General features: G+C 35.4%; 1 protein-coding gene across 1 annotated transcript in view; it reads left to right on the forward strand.

Moving 5' to 3' along the window:
* Positions 1-4,238: 4,238 nt before the first annotated feature.
* Positions 4,239-18,368, forward strand: part of LOC114333545 (aminopeptidase N) — a 237,685-nt gene continuing 223,555 nt past the window's right edge. Inside the window, exon 1 of the mRNA XM_050652739.1 lies at positions 4,239-4,377. The gene's annotated coding sequence lies outside the window, so the exon portion shown is untranslated. The remainder of the gene's footprint in view (positions 4,378-18,368) is intronic.

An 18,368-nucleotide genomic window follows, 5' to 3' on the forward strand; every position in this document is an offset into this window, starting at 1 on the left:
CCCAGGGTAAAAGCGCAAGTTGACACCATGCCACCTTTGTTCCTTGAGATATCTTCTAACCACTCACCAATTTTCATGCAAATCGATGGAGGTTCAACGAAATCGGAGGTAATAGCTCATATCCACCTTTAGTGACTCCACTAATGTAGTATATTAGTATTTATTGTTGTGAGGACAGACACAAAAAGTAAGTTTATAATTGTAGTGACTTTTTAAACAGTTTTTAAAAGCAACAGGTACGTAATTTTAAATGTTTCAGTATTGTAATAAAAGATTAGGACCTACATACCTATTTGGAAAATGTAGGTACATATAGTAGGTAATGCTTTGATTTACATAATTTGATTACCAATACAATATCTACCAATCTTCATATCTAATAAATTGCTTTATTAGTCTATATTTTGTTGTATTTTAATATTTTAATTCCGCAAGAATCAAACTTATTTAATTAAATTAAGAGAATAAGCAACTGTCAAAAAAGTTTAAAACGTTTAGTTGCCATATCTTCCCAAATCATTCAAATGTCTCGCTAGCTAAGTTCTGCGTGCGGTGAGTTCAAAATCTAACAATCTTATAGACGCAGGTTCAATTCCCAATGCAAATTTTTATTTTTTTAAATTTTTTTTATACATTTTATGATTGTAAGTATATTTATTATATTTTTTTTTCATAAATACGTATTTAGTTAAAATTTTTGTCAACAATTATTGTTCAGAAATCATTTCTTTGTTTCATTTTTCAATGTGCTTGCGTGTGTTTTATTCTTTAATTTTTTTAATTTTTGGCATTGTTTTAATAAAAATTTTTGGAGAGTAGTGAGTATTAAAATTAGTTTAATATTTAAATAAAATATAAATAAACTGTTTAAAGTAGGTATATTGATTTCGTTGAAATCATATAATAGAAGTATAACTTCTTACGTGCTTACAAAGTACACATACATTCTTTTTATCTCTTTTTCTGTTGTTCCGTTTTTCAACATTGTACAACCCAATATTAAAATTATCCGTTCCTTTTATTTTTATGTGTTCTTTTATTTCCAAATGTTTAACGTCTTCTTCCGATATTGATAAGTATTCCGTTTTCTTCATATTTATTTTCAGGTCCATACGTTTCTGCATTTCTCTTTTAGTTTTATTACCACGTAACTGATATTTTTCTCACTTTGAATTATCACCACCTGGTCTTCTGTGAAACACAATGTGTAGAGATAATCGCCCCTTATCAGTATACCCATACTCTTACATTTTGACCTTCCAAGTTGTTAGTGAATGACCTATTAATAGGAAACTCGTTTACACAGCAAGTACTACAAGATAAATATACATTTGTAGCAGAAGGCAGAGATGCAAAAAGCATAATAGATTACGTAGTCTACACGCAAGAAATAAAACAAAATATAAAACAAGTCTGGACAGAACAGAGAGCAGAGATCGGAACTGATCACAGACTGATGGCAGAGATGACATGGCGAAAGCCGGTACAACAAGAACAGATAGAATACAGCAGAATAGCCATAAAAAGCTAAAAGATGAGCAAAAGAAAGGGAGATATCAAGAAGAAACTAATAAGGAGTTCAAAATGGAGTAGAGAATGAAAATATAAATGGATATGGAGGAAAAATGGGAAAAATTTAAAGAGATAATAATGAAGAAAGCAGAAGAGATATGAGGAAATCTAACAGTCAGAAAATTAAACAAAAAGACGGAATGGTGGAATGCAGATATACAGGAAGAAGTGAGGAAAAAGAAAAAGGCATGGAAAAAATACAATAGTACAAGAGAGGAACAAGATAAAAAAGAATAACTAAAACACATAAGAAACACAGTAAAAGAACTTTAGAAAAGGAAAGAAAGAGAGTTGGAAGAAGTTCGGTGAATCACTAAACCAAAATTACAGAGACAACAACAGATGCTTCTGGAATAAAGTAAGGAGCCTAAGAGGAAAGAAAAGAAAAGAACTCAGAGGAGTAAAAGACAAACACAACAAACTAAAGACAAATACAACAGAGATACTAGAGGTATGGAGAGATTATTATGAAGAGAAATATATGGGCGAAGAAAGTGAAGAAATAGAGACAGAGAGAACCATAGAGCAGACAGCAGCAGACGAATACCAAATGGAAGAAATAAGTACAGAAGAATTGGAAGAAGCGATAAGTAGAATAAAAATAGGAAAAGCGAGCGGAGCAGATAAAATTGATCCCGAAATGATAAAATGGATAGGGAAAGAAGGAAAGAAGTGGTTGCTGGAAATAATGAGAGAAGCATGGAGAACAAACAAAATTCCGAGAGAATGGGAAGGAAACTTACTGATCCCAATTCACAAGAAAGGAGAAGAATCCATCTGTGGAAACTGTAGAGATATATGCCTCTCATCAATAGTGTTCAAGCTCTATACGAGAATAATAGAAAGAAGATTAAGAACAGAGTTAGAAGAAAAACTTGAAGAAGAACAAACAGCATTCAGAGCCAAAAGGCAAACAGTAGACAACATAAGCATACTACGAAATATAATAGAAAAAAATAATGATCGGGGAACAAACATATATATGACCTTCATAGACCTTAAAGCAGCGTTCGACTCAGTAGACCGGAAAGTATTGTGGAATACTATGGAGGAGCTGGGAATAACAAGGCAACTATTAGAGATAATTAAAAGTAGATACAGCAGAGTGGTGGGAAAAGTACAAATGGGAGGTAGCAGATCACTAGAATTTAGGATAAATAAGGGTATAAAAGAGGGAGGTAGCCTAAGCCAACTCCTATTCGTCATAATTATGGATAAATTATTTAAAAAATTAAAAAGAAGAACAAACCACTTAAAAACAATAATAGGCTACACGCACCTAACACCAGTTATGATAGAAGGATTATTGTATGCGGACGACGTCGTTCTCTTAGCAGACAACCTGAGAAAAATGCAGCGACTAACTGATGTATGGACTAAGGAAATAGAGAAAATGAAATTAGAAATAAACATCAGCAAATGCAAGACGATGAAAATAGGTCAGCAGGAGCAGGAGATTGAAGGCGAAACACGAGTGTTCTGTAAAGGACAAGAATTGGAGAGGGTGACGGTCTACGAGTACCTGGGCACGATAATATCGAACGACGGAAAACTAGACCTAGAAATTGCAAATAGGACAAATAAAGGTACGAAAATATATTATGCGATTAATAATACGATACTGGGAAAACGAAAAATCAGCCAGGAAACAAAAATGCATGTATATAATACAATCACAGTACCAACTCTTCCATATGCAAGCGAGACATGGGTCACAAATAAAAGACATGAAAGTGCCATAAATGCAGCAGAAATGAAGCAGCTGAGAAAAATAGCTGGAAAGACCAAGATGGACAGTGAAAGGAACGAAAACATCAGAAACGTGCTAAGTCAGGAACCAATAGAGAAAAAAATTGAAAAAAGAAAACTGAATTGGTTTGGACATATAACTAGGATGAACTAGAACATACTAGTAAAGAAGGTGACAGATGCCAAAAGACAGGGAAAAAGAAGAAGGGGCAGACCTAGAAAGGGGTGGATGGAGCAGATCGAGGAAATCGGGACAAAGAGAGGGAAAACAGTGCAACAGATGAAGGAAATGGCAGGAGACCGGAAGGCGTGGAAGAAATGGGTAAAAGATGGATAGGTGATACCAAAGTCCGACGCTCTTATAGGCCATTAGGACAACGAGAAGAAGAAGTTGTTAGTGCATGTTCTAAAAATATTTTAAATAAAGTTGGTGACGTTAGGCATCCCTGTAATATTCCTTTTTTTGTTTTGAAGTTGGAAACTGTCTTGCTTCGGATTGGTGACGTTAGGAATCCCTGTAGTATTCCTTTTGTTGTTTTGAAGTTGGCAACTGTCTTGTTTCGGATTATTATATTTTGACTTCATTTCCACTCTTGCGTTCTTAACTGCTTGCGTTAGATTAGCGGTATCCCTATTTTTGTCATTGCTTTGTATAGTTCTCTCCTTGGCACGGTGTCGTATACCTTTCTAAGGTCTATAAACGCCATGTCTGTTCTTAGCTCTTTTAAAATAAAATATCTATAAAATGTTTTAAGTATTTTAAGCCCTTTCAAAATAAATAACATAAAAGTAAAAAAAATAAACTTGCTTGCAACTGTTTGGTATTGTTCTATTGTGAAATGTAGATCATCTAGGGGAATTTAGGATCACCGTAATGCAATTATGTCTAACTATAGGATAACCAGCAGCAACAAAAGAGTGATTTGAATACGCGAACAAACCCTAATTTAAGAGTAGGTTGCGAAGATCTACAATTTGTTTAGTGCATTTGTTGGTTTATAATATGAGACAAGGTTAAGTGAACTTTCTTAGGTTTTATTAGAAACTCATTTTTTTGTAAGTACCTACTTTTACTATCTAGTAATAATTTATGACAAATAATATTGACTAACTTTTTAGTAACTATTAAAATTTTTTTATTGGAAATAGCCTAATATATAAAAATTATTTTTACCAGATATAGAGATGCTTTAGATCGTTTTTCTTTAAAAGAAAATTAGTTTATATATTTATAAATTCTTCTTCTTATTCACGTGCCATATCAGAGTTATCCGACGTTGACGATCACTAGGGAGCGGATTTATATGCGATCAATTTTGATGAAATATGCGCATATATATGCAGTAAAAAATTAAGAAATATGCGCAAGATATGCACAAAAATTCAGAAAATGCGCATTTGGAGAAACCACAAATTTTCTGTTCTATTCTATTCCTGGGGGGTTCTTTTATAGGAGGTGGGCGGCAATCTTATTTATTATCTTTCAAATAAAATCATTATTTTTTATATAAGCAATTTATTCACATTTTTTACAAAAACTGATACCAATAGTTACCTATTTAAAATAAAACAATACATATTATCTTCGATTATAATTCACTACAATGTGTTTTTCCAAATTTTTTACGAGGAAACATTTTCTTTGATCAGATAAAATATTTTTATACCTTGAAAAACTCCTTTTAACATCAACAGAAGTAATTGGGGCGTTTTTAAAATAACTTGTTAAAGCCGAAAATTCTGCACCAAAATCAATTTCAAAATTTTCTTTAAAAATTTCGCATATTTCCTTCAAAGTTTTAAAGACGGGATCTGATCTAAAGCATGAATATTTCAATTTTCGTTAGAAAATCGTAAACCTATGGTTAAAGGTGTAAATTCTCTTAACAATAGGGGATTTAAAAGAATCACCAGAATTATAGGTACCTACCTACTAAATTGGGATACAAATTGTACTAAATATAATAAAAGTAAATAAAATTCGGATTTCCCGGTAAACCGTCCTTCATCATTTTAACATCCTACAATCAGCATTATAAGTACTTTGTGTAAAGATCGGGTATTTTCTTAAGAAAAAAATGAAAAGGCAGTGAATGAGCTGTCTCGCTTCAGGTAGATCTTGAATTAATAGATACGACAGCCTGTGCAGGGAAATATTTTGTGTCGAATTAAAAAATTTAAAATTTTGTGTCAAAAAAAAATTTTTTTTTGGACTTAAATGTTTTTAAATAGGCACAAAATATGCATAGTTCTTTAAAAATATGCAACATTTATTAAAGTTCTCAAATATGCGAAATATGCATGCAATATGCATTTAGCATAAAATCCGCTCCCTAACGATCACCATTGCGAAGGCTTCTCGATCTTCTGCAATATAGAATAATTGTCATGCATTTGATATCTGAGTCCATTCACGAATGTTTTTTAACCAAGAAACTTGTATTCTTCCTACGTCTCTACAGCCCCCTATTTTGCCTTTAAGGATCAGTTGTAATATTTTATATTAATTTCCCCTCACTATATGTCCCAGATAAGAAATTTTCCGGTGTTTAACAGTCTTTAGCAGTTCTTTATCTTTGTTGACCCTCCTTAGCACTTCTTCATCAGCTTTTCTTGCTGTTCAACTTCAGCATCCGTATATGAATCCACATTTCCAATGCTTCAATTCTGTTCATGATCGATACCTTTAGCGTCCACACTTCTGCACCATACAAAGTACAGACCTAACATAGCACTTAACCGTTCTTTGTCTTAGTTCTAAACTGAGATGATTATTGCAAAAGAATGACTTCATTTTAATAAAAGTAGTTTAAGTAGTGTTGCCCAAATGCAAGACCAAGACGAGACTGAGAGAGTCTTGGTCTTGGTATTGCGCCAATACACCTGGTATTGGTCTTGGTCTTGGTCTTGCACTCTCGGTCTTGGTCTTGGTCTTGGTCTTGCAGCAAGAGTCTTGCAAGTCTCGCAGTTACAACTTACGTTTCACAGATTCTACAAGTGCCGATGGGGGATGGCGTTTATTCGCAGTATTATAGTCGGTGTAAGAGAGAGAGAACGTATTGGAAATCATGAAATAACAAATGTTATATTATTTGCTATTTCATCATTTCGAATACGCCCTCGCTTTACACCGACTATAACACTACGCATAGACGCCATCCCCCACCGGCACCTTTAGAATCTGTACAGTGTAACAGAGTAGGCACATTTTAATCTTGAATTAACATAGCCATAGTAATGACCAATAAAATTAATAAACGTCTAAACTGACATTGGGTAAGGTGTGATCCCACGATCGGCACGATCTAAGCGATCCGTGCTAATGCTCTAACTAACTGAGCTATCCATGACCCACGGGAGTCGGTTTCTTAATAAACGTTTGCATTTAATAAGCTTACATGTGCCAAAACTAAAGCATGGTTAAAATACAAAAAACCAAATCAATGACATAAAGTTGACTGACTGTATTTCAAAGACTATCTGTCTAGAAAGGAATTGATCGACCCTCACCTTATATGAGATGGAATAAAAGACATACAATTTGCCATTTATTTAAATAAAAAATAAAATACAATACAAATTAAATTACAGAACAGTACGCAATTGCTTTGATGTTACTGTTACTAAGACTTTATCTTTATATTAATTTTTTTTTGACCAGGAATTAATACAAAGTACAATTCTTTATAGAAGATCTAGAGAAAATGGGATTGCGACAATGGGAATTAGTGGCACAGGACCGACAAACATGGAAGTCAATAGTAAACGCGGCAAAGACTCACGAAGAGGTGTAAGGCCATTGATGATGATGACAATTCTTTATACTCGTTACTATCCAATACCCTAAGTAGGATATTGTTACTTTCCCTAGTCCAATAGTCTAATACCCTACCGTTATTTCGTTAAATACTTTAAATATTTCTGTATTTTGTTTATAGAGTAGCCGGAATTATCTGTTAATATGTATCGTTACTTTTGAATAACAAATACTACAATGATTAAAGTAATTTACAAAAGCATGAAAATAGAGACTTCAGTAAGTTTAAAATGCGAAAATGTCAATGAAATTCCTTTTAAACTGTTAATTTTTTGTTTGTAGTCTGCTGCGCGATTAAAAACAATAATGAGTTTAAATTTCTCTATCAAAGGTAAGCCGTAAGCATACCGAAAACTGAATAGGTAACACAATCTGTTTCGCGATTAACAGACATGTGTCTGTTAGACATGTTTTGGTGTCATCCATGCCGAAGGATATGCATATCAAAGAAAGAAACTTATTGTTTATTGTTCATTATGTTAAAATATAATAGAAATAGACTGTTATCGATAGTTAGTCGAAAATAGCCGCGCATTTTCAGAAAATTTTGGTGTGTAACCGATATCGCACACTCAGCACAAACAATGTTAGTCCATAGGCCGATAAAATTTGTAATATGTATTATATTTTTTAATTTTTTGTCAGCTAAGCTGAGATAACATAATATTTTTAAAATGTTGTGGCGGCTATTACAAAATCTGGACAATTAATTTCAGAGTGAAAAAATAATCGTCTGCTGGGGCAGAATGCTCAAAATGTTTTGTTTTTACATTGTACTTATGACCTCTGAGTACGTATAAAATGTGCAAATGTTCTTTTAATCGATATTTTGATTCGCTATGTATGCTTATTGTATTGTTCGTAATGCGCATAAGTCCAATTTTACAAATTTTTGTTAGGTACATATTATTATTTTTTGCGTCTCAAAGAGTCTCTATGCATCTATACATATACCCGAAATATTATACTACCTAAATGACACTCGATTCTAACTGCAAGACGCAAGAGTCTCGCAGGGTTAGTCTTGTTCTTGCTCAAATCTTGCAGGGTAAGTCTTGGTCTTGGTCTTGCTAAAATTAGGCGGTCTTGGTCTTGGTCTTGGTCTTGCGAAAATGCAAGAACAAGACCAAGACTGCAAGACCAAGACCGATTTTGGGCAACACTAAGTTTAAGTCATTGCTATTCTACGTTTTATTTCTATGTCTGGATCTAGCTGGTCCGTTATAGTTATCACAGTTCCTAAATATCTCATTTTGTGAACTTTCTCAACTTGGACTCCATTTAATTAAAGCTCTGCATCTGGATGTGGGTCACGACTAAAAACTAAAAATTTGGTTTTGTTTGAGTTTATTTTAATGCCCATTTCCTCTCCTACCTCGTGAATACAATCAAGCAGAATTTGGACACCTTCAATATTATCTGACAGAATTATTACTCTATCGTCTGAGTATATAATCACATTAAGTAGTTCCCCGTTGATTTTTATTCCATATAGCTCTCTCTCAAGTGCCTTTTTAAATACCTGGTCCGAAAAAATATTGAACAATGTTGGCGACAACACGCAACCTTGTCTGACTCCTCGTTGTATGGAGATTTTATCGGTGTAGTTATCACAAATTTTCACGATAGAAGTTTGATTCCAGTACAAATTTTTAATGACACGAATATCTTTGCCATCTATTCCTATATTTTTCAGTATCTGCATTAATTTTACATGCTGAACTTTATCGAATGCCTTTTCAAAATCCACGAAACATGCAAAAATACATATTTTCTTTGGTCAAGGAATTTTTGTAATAGGATATAGAATAGAATAGAAATATGCTTTATTGTCATGAAAAATTGTACAATTTTATCGACAAAGCTTACAAAAAGTCAAGAAAGACAAAACAATAACAATTCAATTTATAAATAATCAAAAATAATAATAATGAAGTTAAACAGTTAATCAATTGCAAAATTTAAAAATTTAAATAAATTTCAAATTGCATAGTCTACCTAGTAATTAAGTTTAAAAGTTAAGCTGCTGCATATGACACCCAAATATAGATGAAAAATAATAATAAAAATACTACTTGTGCAAAGGGTACTGTAATTTCTTAGTTATTGATTAAGAAAATCTTCTACTGCGTAATATGGTCTTTCGGATAGGTAGGCTTTTGTCAGTTTACGGAATTTGGGGAAAGATGCTGCAGATTTAAGTTCTAGAGGGAGATGGTTGTATAGTTTTTTTGCGGAATATAATATAGATTTCTTTACTAACTCAGATGACGGGGTCGGTAAATAGACGTCAAAGGTAGAATTTCTCGTGAAGTAGTCATGATTAGGTCTTGGTGGAAAGACATGTAGATGTTTACGAATTAAGCAAACAGTTTCTAAAATATATAAAAATGGAAGGGTTAAAATTCTGTGATCTTTGAAGTAACTTCTACAATGTGTTGTTCTTCTGAGGCCAAACAGATATCTAATTGCTCTTTTTTGTAATTTGAAAATAACATCGAATTGGGCAGCTGTACCAGAACCCCCAAAAAGGAATTCCATAACGAAGATGTGACTAGAACAAAGAAAATATGTTATTTTGGAAGATGCTAAATTGAGTTCATTCGAAACACATCTTATAGCATAGCAAGCTGAAGATAGTTTCTTCCTTAACAAATTAATATGGAGGGACCATTTAAGGTGGCTGTCTAAAAAAATACCAAGAAATTTTACAGAATCAACAGTACTGATCTGGCTATTATTAAGAGGTAAGGGTTGAAGAGCTCATTTATAAGATAATGCTACTGTTTTATCTACGTTAAACGAGAGTAAATTAGAGTCAGACCAGGTTTTTATTGTAAGTAGATCAGAAATTATAGTGGCATGAAGAGTTGCAATATTTGAGTTGCTCCAAGTGATACTGGTATCATCAGCAAAAAGAAAGATTTTTTCTCGATTTTTAAACTAGTGATGTCATTAATAAAGATAAGGAAAAGTAGAGGACCCAATACTGATCCTTGAGGTACCCCACATACAAGGTTTTTGAGACTAGAGTCTGTATCATTTGCTCTAACCAGTTGTTTCCTATCATACAAGTAAGATTGGAACCAATTCAAAGAAATACCTTCGAATTCCGTAGAAATTTAGTTTTTTTATCAAAATGTTGTGATTTACACAATCAAAAGCTTTGGCGTAGTCACAAAAACGGTGGCAGTGTGAAGATTATTGTTCAGTGCTTGATAAACCTCATGTAGTACAGAAAACATGGCATCAGTGGTGCATTTATTATTTAAAAAGCCGAACTGATTTTGTGATAACATGTTGTTTTCAACGAAAAAGGACATAAGTCGGGCTTTTATGAGTCTCTCAATAATTTTGGAGAGTACCGGTAGTAGTGCAATAGGTCTATAATTGCAGGTAGGTATTAAATATTTCACCACCCGCACCCTTATAAAGAGGAATAATGATGGCAGTCTTTAGGCACTCTGGAAATTTGCCTTTCTCAAAAGAATCATTAATCAGTGAGATGAGGACTTCCAACACATTTCCTGGGAGATTAGAAAATTTTTTTATCGATAGCCATCAGTACTACAGAAAGATTTGCTTTTGATAATATTGATTGCTTGGATCAGTTCAGATTTATCGACTGGTTTTATAAAGAATGAATTCGAGACCTTTCTTGAATTGTGGAGATAGGAAATGGGATCTTTTTGTGGCAAAATAGTTGATGTAATATTTCTACTCACATTAACAAAGTATTCATTTAGATTTTCAGGGTCTGGAAGGGAAAATGTTTGAGCAGTGTGGGTTTTATTTCGAAGATCGTTTATTATGGACCAAGTTTCTTTTGCAACACTTTTAGAACTTCCCAGACGGTTTGGTAGTAGAATTTTTTAGCTGATTTTATAAGTTTAAGATAGGTTGATCTGTGCTTGGTGATACATTCAGTGATATAGACGTTGGTAGTAAATTTCTTGATGTAGAGTAGGGAACGCATATTCTTGGAAGATATTCGGATACCTTTAGTAGTCCAGGGTTTGCGATGTTTTGGCTTAATTGAAATTAAAGGAAATGCTTTATTGAAGATACAGACAAGCTTATCTAAAAAAATCACTGAAATTATTATCCACGTCCATAGCAGGAAAGCGCCACTCAGAGGTTAAGCATAAATTTTGGAAATTACGAAAGTTCCGGGTAGACAAGATCCTGCCTAAACGTCGGGTTTTCGAGTGTGGTTTGCTAAAGATATTAAACTTCGTATAAACTGCTTCATGATCAGATAGTCCATCATTAATAATTGTAGAGTGGACATCAAGGGGTGAGAAATCTGAGACAGTATAATCAATTATGGTAGATGAAGTTTTTGTAATCCTTGTAGGAGAATCAATGTGCATTGTTAGACCATACCATTCAAATATGTTGATCAAGGATATTTGTGTAGCACCAGCAGCAGCATAATCAATGTTAAAGTCCCGCATAAAATTTTTCTACTTTTATGGGGTAGGTCATCTAACAAATTTAGAAGGTTCTGAAAAAATAGTTCCACGGAAGAGTCAGGTGATCTATAAATGCAAATAATATAAAGATTTAGATTCTTATTGTAAAGAAAACTCAAAGAAGGCTTCACTTAACAGAAAGTCATACTTTGTTTCCAAAGAAAAATCATTGCTCATAGAAAGAATCAGGGTGCCTCCATGAGCTGAGTTTGGACGATCATACCTAGCAATTTTGGTGTATTTTTCTACAAAAAAGGCTCTTTAACTTCAAGCCAGTGCTCTGTAACCGCAACTACCGGGGGAAATCCCAATTCCTCTAGGAACAAAAACAATTCATCAGTTTTGTATCTTATAGAACGAATATTAATCAGAACCATGCTAAAGCTGTTATCACTTAAACAATTTGAGGATTCTAGTCGCTCAGAACACGTCGTGATGTTTAAAAATTTCGTTTTGGAGAGACGCGGAATAGTAATTTCGGTGACATTCCCTTGATTTTTGCAGGTGTATAATCCTTTCAGAAGTGAGAAAGGACCTAAAACCAGCAAGATCAGCTTCCACCTCATCTGGACCAATTCCATAGGCATTGTTAAATTCTAGCAGCAATATTTAGCGCAAAAAGTTCCTTCCTGGTTCCCATAGCATTTATAAAATCAAATTAGGTATCTTCGAGATCTTCTTCTCATTTGCGTCTAATTCTGTTGTAAAGTATTCTTAGGAAAATCTTAGAGTATGGCTCATTAGACTAATTAATCGGTTTTCTGAGTAGTTTCTTGCATTGTGTTTTTTAGGGATTGCGACAAAGATGGATTTGAGCCAATCTTTTGGAATCACTCCGGTATTATCTATTGCATAAAGTCTTACTACTACTTTTACGTTATCTTCATCTATCAGTTTCTGCAACTCAGTTGGTGTATCATCTGGACCACAATTTTTTTTCGCTTTTCTAATTTTAGCATTTTTTATAGCGTGTTTAGCATTTTCTGTAGAATAGTCTGACCAGGTTAATGTATTTCATTGATAGTCCCTATACAGTGTGTCAATTTGAAAAGTTGCCACCCCCTATAATTTGGTCCCTATAAAAAATCTAAGAATATACAAAAACACGTAAAATTTATTTGTAAGGGGGACATTTTGTAGACCACTTTTCAATAAATTACATCAACACTATAGCGTGGGCGGACACAACCCCCAAAATCTTTAATGGAAAGAAGGGTTGAGTGATACCTCATTTTAAAGTTCATTCAATTACCTTTTCAAAAATACCACATACCTTATATTTCTTTTTAGTACTTTTGGAAAAATCTTGGACTCATTGCTCTAAAAAATTTTGGAGTTCTGAATTCGATACTTAATATCTTTACGATTTTACTTGATTTTTCCAAAAATACTTCAAAAATATACTCTAAATACTCCAATACCCAAAAAAAATTCAATTTGAAGTTCAATACTCCAAAAAAAGTTTTGGAGTTCTGAACTCAATACTTAATACCTATATGTACGGTATCACTTGATTTTTCCAAAAGTACTGAAAAGAAATATAATGTATGTGGTATTTTTGAAAAGGTAATCGAACGATCTTTAAAAGGAGGTATCACTCAACCCCCCTTTCCATTAAAGATTTTGGGGGTTGTGTCCGCCCCCGCTAGAGGGTTAATGTAATTTAGTTGAAAACTGGTGTACAAAATGTCCTACTCACAAATAAATTTGACGTGTTTTTGTATATTTTTAGATTTTCTATAGGGACCAAATTATAGGGGGTGGCAACTTTTCAAATTGACACCCTATAGATTTAGAATCTTCCACATTTGTTCCATGATTATACCATCGAAGGTCTTTTGAAAGTCAATAAGCATTATATTTATATTTTTTGTCATTCACTAGCTTATTCCAAGATAATTCTTAAATGAATAACCATTTTCAATTTCGTTGCAAAACGAAAATACAGCCGAACCATATTCCAGTCCAATCAGAGAGTGCGGCAAGCACCTCTACCGGTTTCGAAACTTATTAGTCTCTCATCAGGAGGCACATATGCTGCTCTCCCTGATCCAATCAAAACAAACCCCAGCGTGCAGTCCCGAATTGCAACGAACGAAATGGCATAGATGCCCTAGCGGCAACTGCTAGCAAAAGACTAAGTTTTCACTCTAATGGCATATAACATATCCCACCAGAATGAAAACAATGGGAACCTTCTCTGGTTACACCTCCGAGGCTTCTACAATTTGCAAGCCATACGGATGCTGAGACTAAGGAAGATGAGGGAATTCTACAATTTACAATTCACGTCACATCTGCTCAGCGCGGTAAAGTTCCAACGAGACTGGTTCCCTTCATACTCCACACAGAGTAAATGTAAATCAAAAATGAATAACCATTTTCAATTTCGTTGCAAAACGAAAATACAGCCGAACCATATTCCAGTCCAATCAGAGAGTGCTGCAAGCACCTCTACCGGTTTCGAAACTTATTAGTCTCTCATCAGGAGGCACATATGCTGCTCTCCCTGATCCAACCAAAACAAACCCCAGCGTGCAGTCCCGAATTGCAACGAACGAAATGGCATAGATGCCCTAGCGGCAACTGCTAGCAAAAGACTAAGTTTTCACTCTAATGGCATATAACATATCCCACCAGAATGAAAACAATGGGAACCTTCTCTGGTTACACCTCCGAGGCTTCTACAATTTGCAAGCCATACGGATGCTGAGACTAAGGAAGATGAGGGAATTCTACAATTTACAATTCACGTCACATCTGCTCAGCGCGGTAAAGTTCCAACGAGACTGGTTCCCTTCATACTCCACACAGAGTAAATGTAAATCAAAAATGAATAACCATTTTCAATTTCGTTGCAAAACGAAAATACAGCCGAACCATATTCCAGTCCAATCAGAGAGTGCTGCAAGCACCTCTACCGGTTTCGAAACTTATTAGTCTCTCATCAGGAGGCACATATGCTGCTCTCCCTGATCCAACCAAAACAAACCCCAGCGTGCAGTCCCGAATTGCAACGAACGAAATGGCATAGATGCCCTAGCGGCAACTGCTAGCAAAAGACTAAGTTTTCACTCTAATGGCATATAACATATCCCACCAGAATGAAAACAATGGGAACCTTCTCTGGTTACACCTCCGAGGCTTCTACAATTTGCAAGCCATACGGATGCTGAGACTAAGGAAGATGAGGGAATTCTACAATTTACAATTCACGTCACATCTGCTCAGCGCGGTAAAGTTCCAACGAGACTGGTTCCCTTCATACTCCACACAGAGTAAATGTAAATCAAAAATGAATAACCATTTTCAATTTCGTTGCAAAACGAAAATACAGCCGAACCATATTCCAGTCCAATCAGAGAGTGCTGCAAGCACCTCTACCGGTTTCAAAACTTATTAGTCTCTCATCAGGAGAGACTAATAAGTTTCGGGAGAGACTAATAAGTTTCGAAACCGGTAGAGGTGCTTGCAGCACTCTCTGATTGGACTGGAATATGGTTCGGCTGTATTTTCGATTTGCAACGAAATTGAAAATGGTTATTCATTTTTGATTTACATTTACTCTGTGTGGAGTATGAAGGGAACCAGTCTCGTTGGAACTTTACCGCGCTGAGCAGATGTGACGTGAATTGTTAATTGTAGAATTCCCTCATCTTCCTTAGTCTCAGCATCCGTATGGCTTGCAAATTGTAGAAGCCTCGGAGGTGTAACCAGAGAAGGTTCCCATTGTTTTCATTCTGGTGGGATATGTTATATGCCATTAGAGTGAAAACTTAGTCTTTTGCTAGCAGTTGCCGCTAGGGCATCTATGCCATTTCGTTCGTTGCAATTCGGGACTGCACGCTGGGGTTTGTTTTGGTTGGATCAGGGAGAGCAGCATATGTGCCTCCTGATGAGAGACTAATAAGTTTCGAAACCGGTAGAGGTGCTTGCAGCACTCTCTGATTGGACTGGAATATGGTTCGGCTGTATTTTCGTTTTGCAACGAAATTGAAAATGGTTATTCATTTTTGATTTACATTTACTCTGTGTAGAGTATGAAGGGAACCAGTCTCGTTGGAACTTTACCGCGCTGAGCAGATGTGACGTGAATTGTAAATTGTAGAATTCCCTCATCTTCCTTAGTCTCAGCATCCGTATGGCTTGCAAATTGTAGAAGCCTCGGAGGTGTAACCAGAGAAGGTTCCCATTGTTTTCATTCTGGTGGGATATGTTATATGCCATTAGAGTGAAAACTTAGTCTTTTGCTAGCAGTTGCCGCTAGGGCATCTATGCCATTTCGTTCGTTGCAATTCGGGACTGCACGCTGGGGTTTGTTTTGGTTGGATCAGGGAGAGCAGCATATGTGCCTCCTGATTAGAGACTAATAAGTTTCGAAACCGGTAGAGGTGCTTGCAGCACTCTCTGATTGGACTGGAATATGGTTCGGCTGTATTTTCGTTTTGCAACGAAATTGAAAATGGTTATTCATTTTTGATTTACATTTACTCTGTGTGGAGTATGAAGGGAACCAGTCTCGTTGGAACTTTACCGCGCTGAGCAGATGTGACGTGAATTGTAAATTGTAGAATTCCCTCATCTTCCTTAGTCTCAGCATCCCTATGGCTTGCAAATTGTAGAAGCCTCGGAGGTGTAACCAGAGAAGGTTCCCATTGTTTTCATTCTGGTGGGATATTTTATATGCCATTAGAGTGAAAACTGAGTCTTTTGCTAGCAGTTGCGGCTATTTCGTTCGTTGCAATTCGGGACTGCACGCTGGGGTTTGTTTTGGTTGGATCAGGGAGAGCAGCATATGTGCCTCCTGATGAGAGACTAATAAGTTTCGAAACCGGTAGAGGTGCTTGCAGCACTCTCTGATTGGACTGGAATATGGTTCGGCTGTATTTTCGTTTTGCAACGAAATTGAAAATGGTTATTCATTTTTGATTTACATTTACTCTGTGTGGAGTATGAAGGGAACCAGTCTCGTTGGAACTTTACCGCGCTGAGCAGATGTGACGTGAATTGTAAATTGTAGAATTCCCTCATCTTCCTTAGTCTCAGCATCCGTATGGCTTGCAAATTGTAGAAGCCTCGGAGGTGTAACCAGAGAAGGTTCCCATTGTTTTCATTCTGGTGGGATATGTTATATGCCATTAGAGTGAAAACTGAGTCTTTTGCTAGCAGTTGCCGCTATTTCGTTCGTTGCAATTCGGGACTGCACGCTGGGGTTTGTTTTGGTTGGATCAGGGAGAGCAGCATATGTGCCTCCTGATGAGAGACTAATAAGTTTCGAAACCGGTAGAGGTGCTTGCAGCACTCTCTGATTGGACTGGAATATGGTTCGGCTGTATTTTCTTTTTGCAACGAAATTGAAAATGGTTATTCATTTTTGATTTACATTTACTCTGTGTGGAGTATGAAGGGAACCAGTCTCGTTGGAACTTTACCGCGCTGAGCAGATGTGACGTGAATTGTAAATTGTAGAATTCCCTCATCTTCCTTAGTCTCAGCATCCGTATGGCTTGCAAATTGTAGAAGCCTCGGAGGTGTAACCAGAGAAGGTTCCCATTGTTTTCATTCTGGTGGGATATGTTATATGCCATTAGAGTGGAAACTTAGTCTCTTATAATTCTTAAAGTATAAAATTTGTATATCCATAATAATGTGGTCGATAGTGGAGCGTTAAGCGCGAAAGCCTGCTTAGTTGCTTCTTAATTTCTTGTCTTGCTCTGGCTTCAGGCTATTCAATATGATCTTGGAGCCTGGACATTATTTTGGATGTGGCACTTATTAGTGTTATTGCTCGCCAATTCTCACATTTACTTAGAACGCATTTTTTTGGTATCTTGATGATTACACCCTCGTTCCATTCCTTTAGGAGCTCCTCGTCGTTCCATATCTTTTAAGGAGTTTGTGTAACATTTCTACTGATTCGTTTAGGTCAGCCTTTATTAAATCTATCTGTATGTGATCACTTCCAGCAGATTTGCCATTTTTTAGTTGTTGCAGTGTATGTATTTTGTATTTCTTCTTTCGTAATTTCATCTGTGCCAATGTTTAACTCCTGTATTACATTTTCTTCGTTTATATCTGATGTTGCCTCGTGTTTGGAGTATATTTTTTCGAAGTGTTCTTTCCATTTTTGTATTATTTCGTGTTTTACTTTTATTATATTTCCTTGTTTATCTTTGATTTGTTTATTACTTTTTAGTGTTTTCCCTGTCTAATTTCGGATGATGGTGTATTGTGTTCTAAGGTCGATTTCTTGCGCAGCTTTTTCTGACATTTTCAACATATCACTTTTACGTATTTATTTTTATCTTTCTTGGCTTGGTTTTTAACTGCTGTATTTTTTTCGTTGTATGTTTTGTCTAGCACTTTTCCTTCTTCGATTGCTTTATTTTGTAACATTTCTTCTTTTAGTTTTTTCTTTCGTCTATTAGTTGTAATGTGTCTCGGGTTATCCATTTTTTGTTTTCTCGATTTTTCATCCCAATCGTTTTGTTCCAGTTTTTGACAGTATGTCCTTATTCGTGGACACCACTGCATATGCAGATACTTACAAAGAGAAATTACTGTCTGCATATACAGTCTTCCATATTTCTTCCACTGTTTCCTCATTTTGTGGTAATGCTGTTCGGTTTATTTTCAGTCTGTCTGTGAATTTAATTCTTGTGTTTTCTTGATTAAAAGCTTCGACATTGTATCTTCCATCTTCTGCGTACCTTCCGGTTTTTATCTTTGGTTAATTTTATCTTTGTTCTTGGCCC

This window comes from Diabrotica virgifera, chromosome 6 (genome assembly GCF_917563875.1).
Source record: "Diabrotica virgifera virgifera chromosome 6, PGI_DIABVI_V3a".
NCBI classification, from domain to species: Eukaryota; Metazoa; Arthropoda; class Insecta; order Coleoptera; family Chrysomelidae; genus Diabrotica; species Diabrotica virgifera.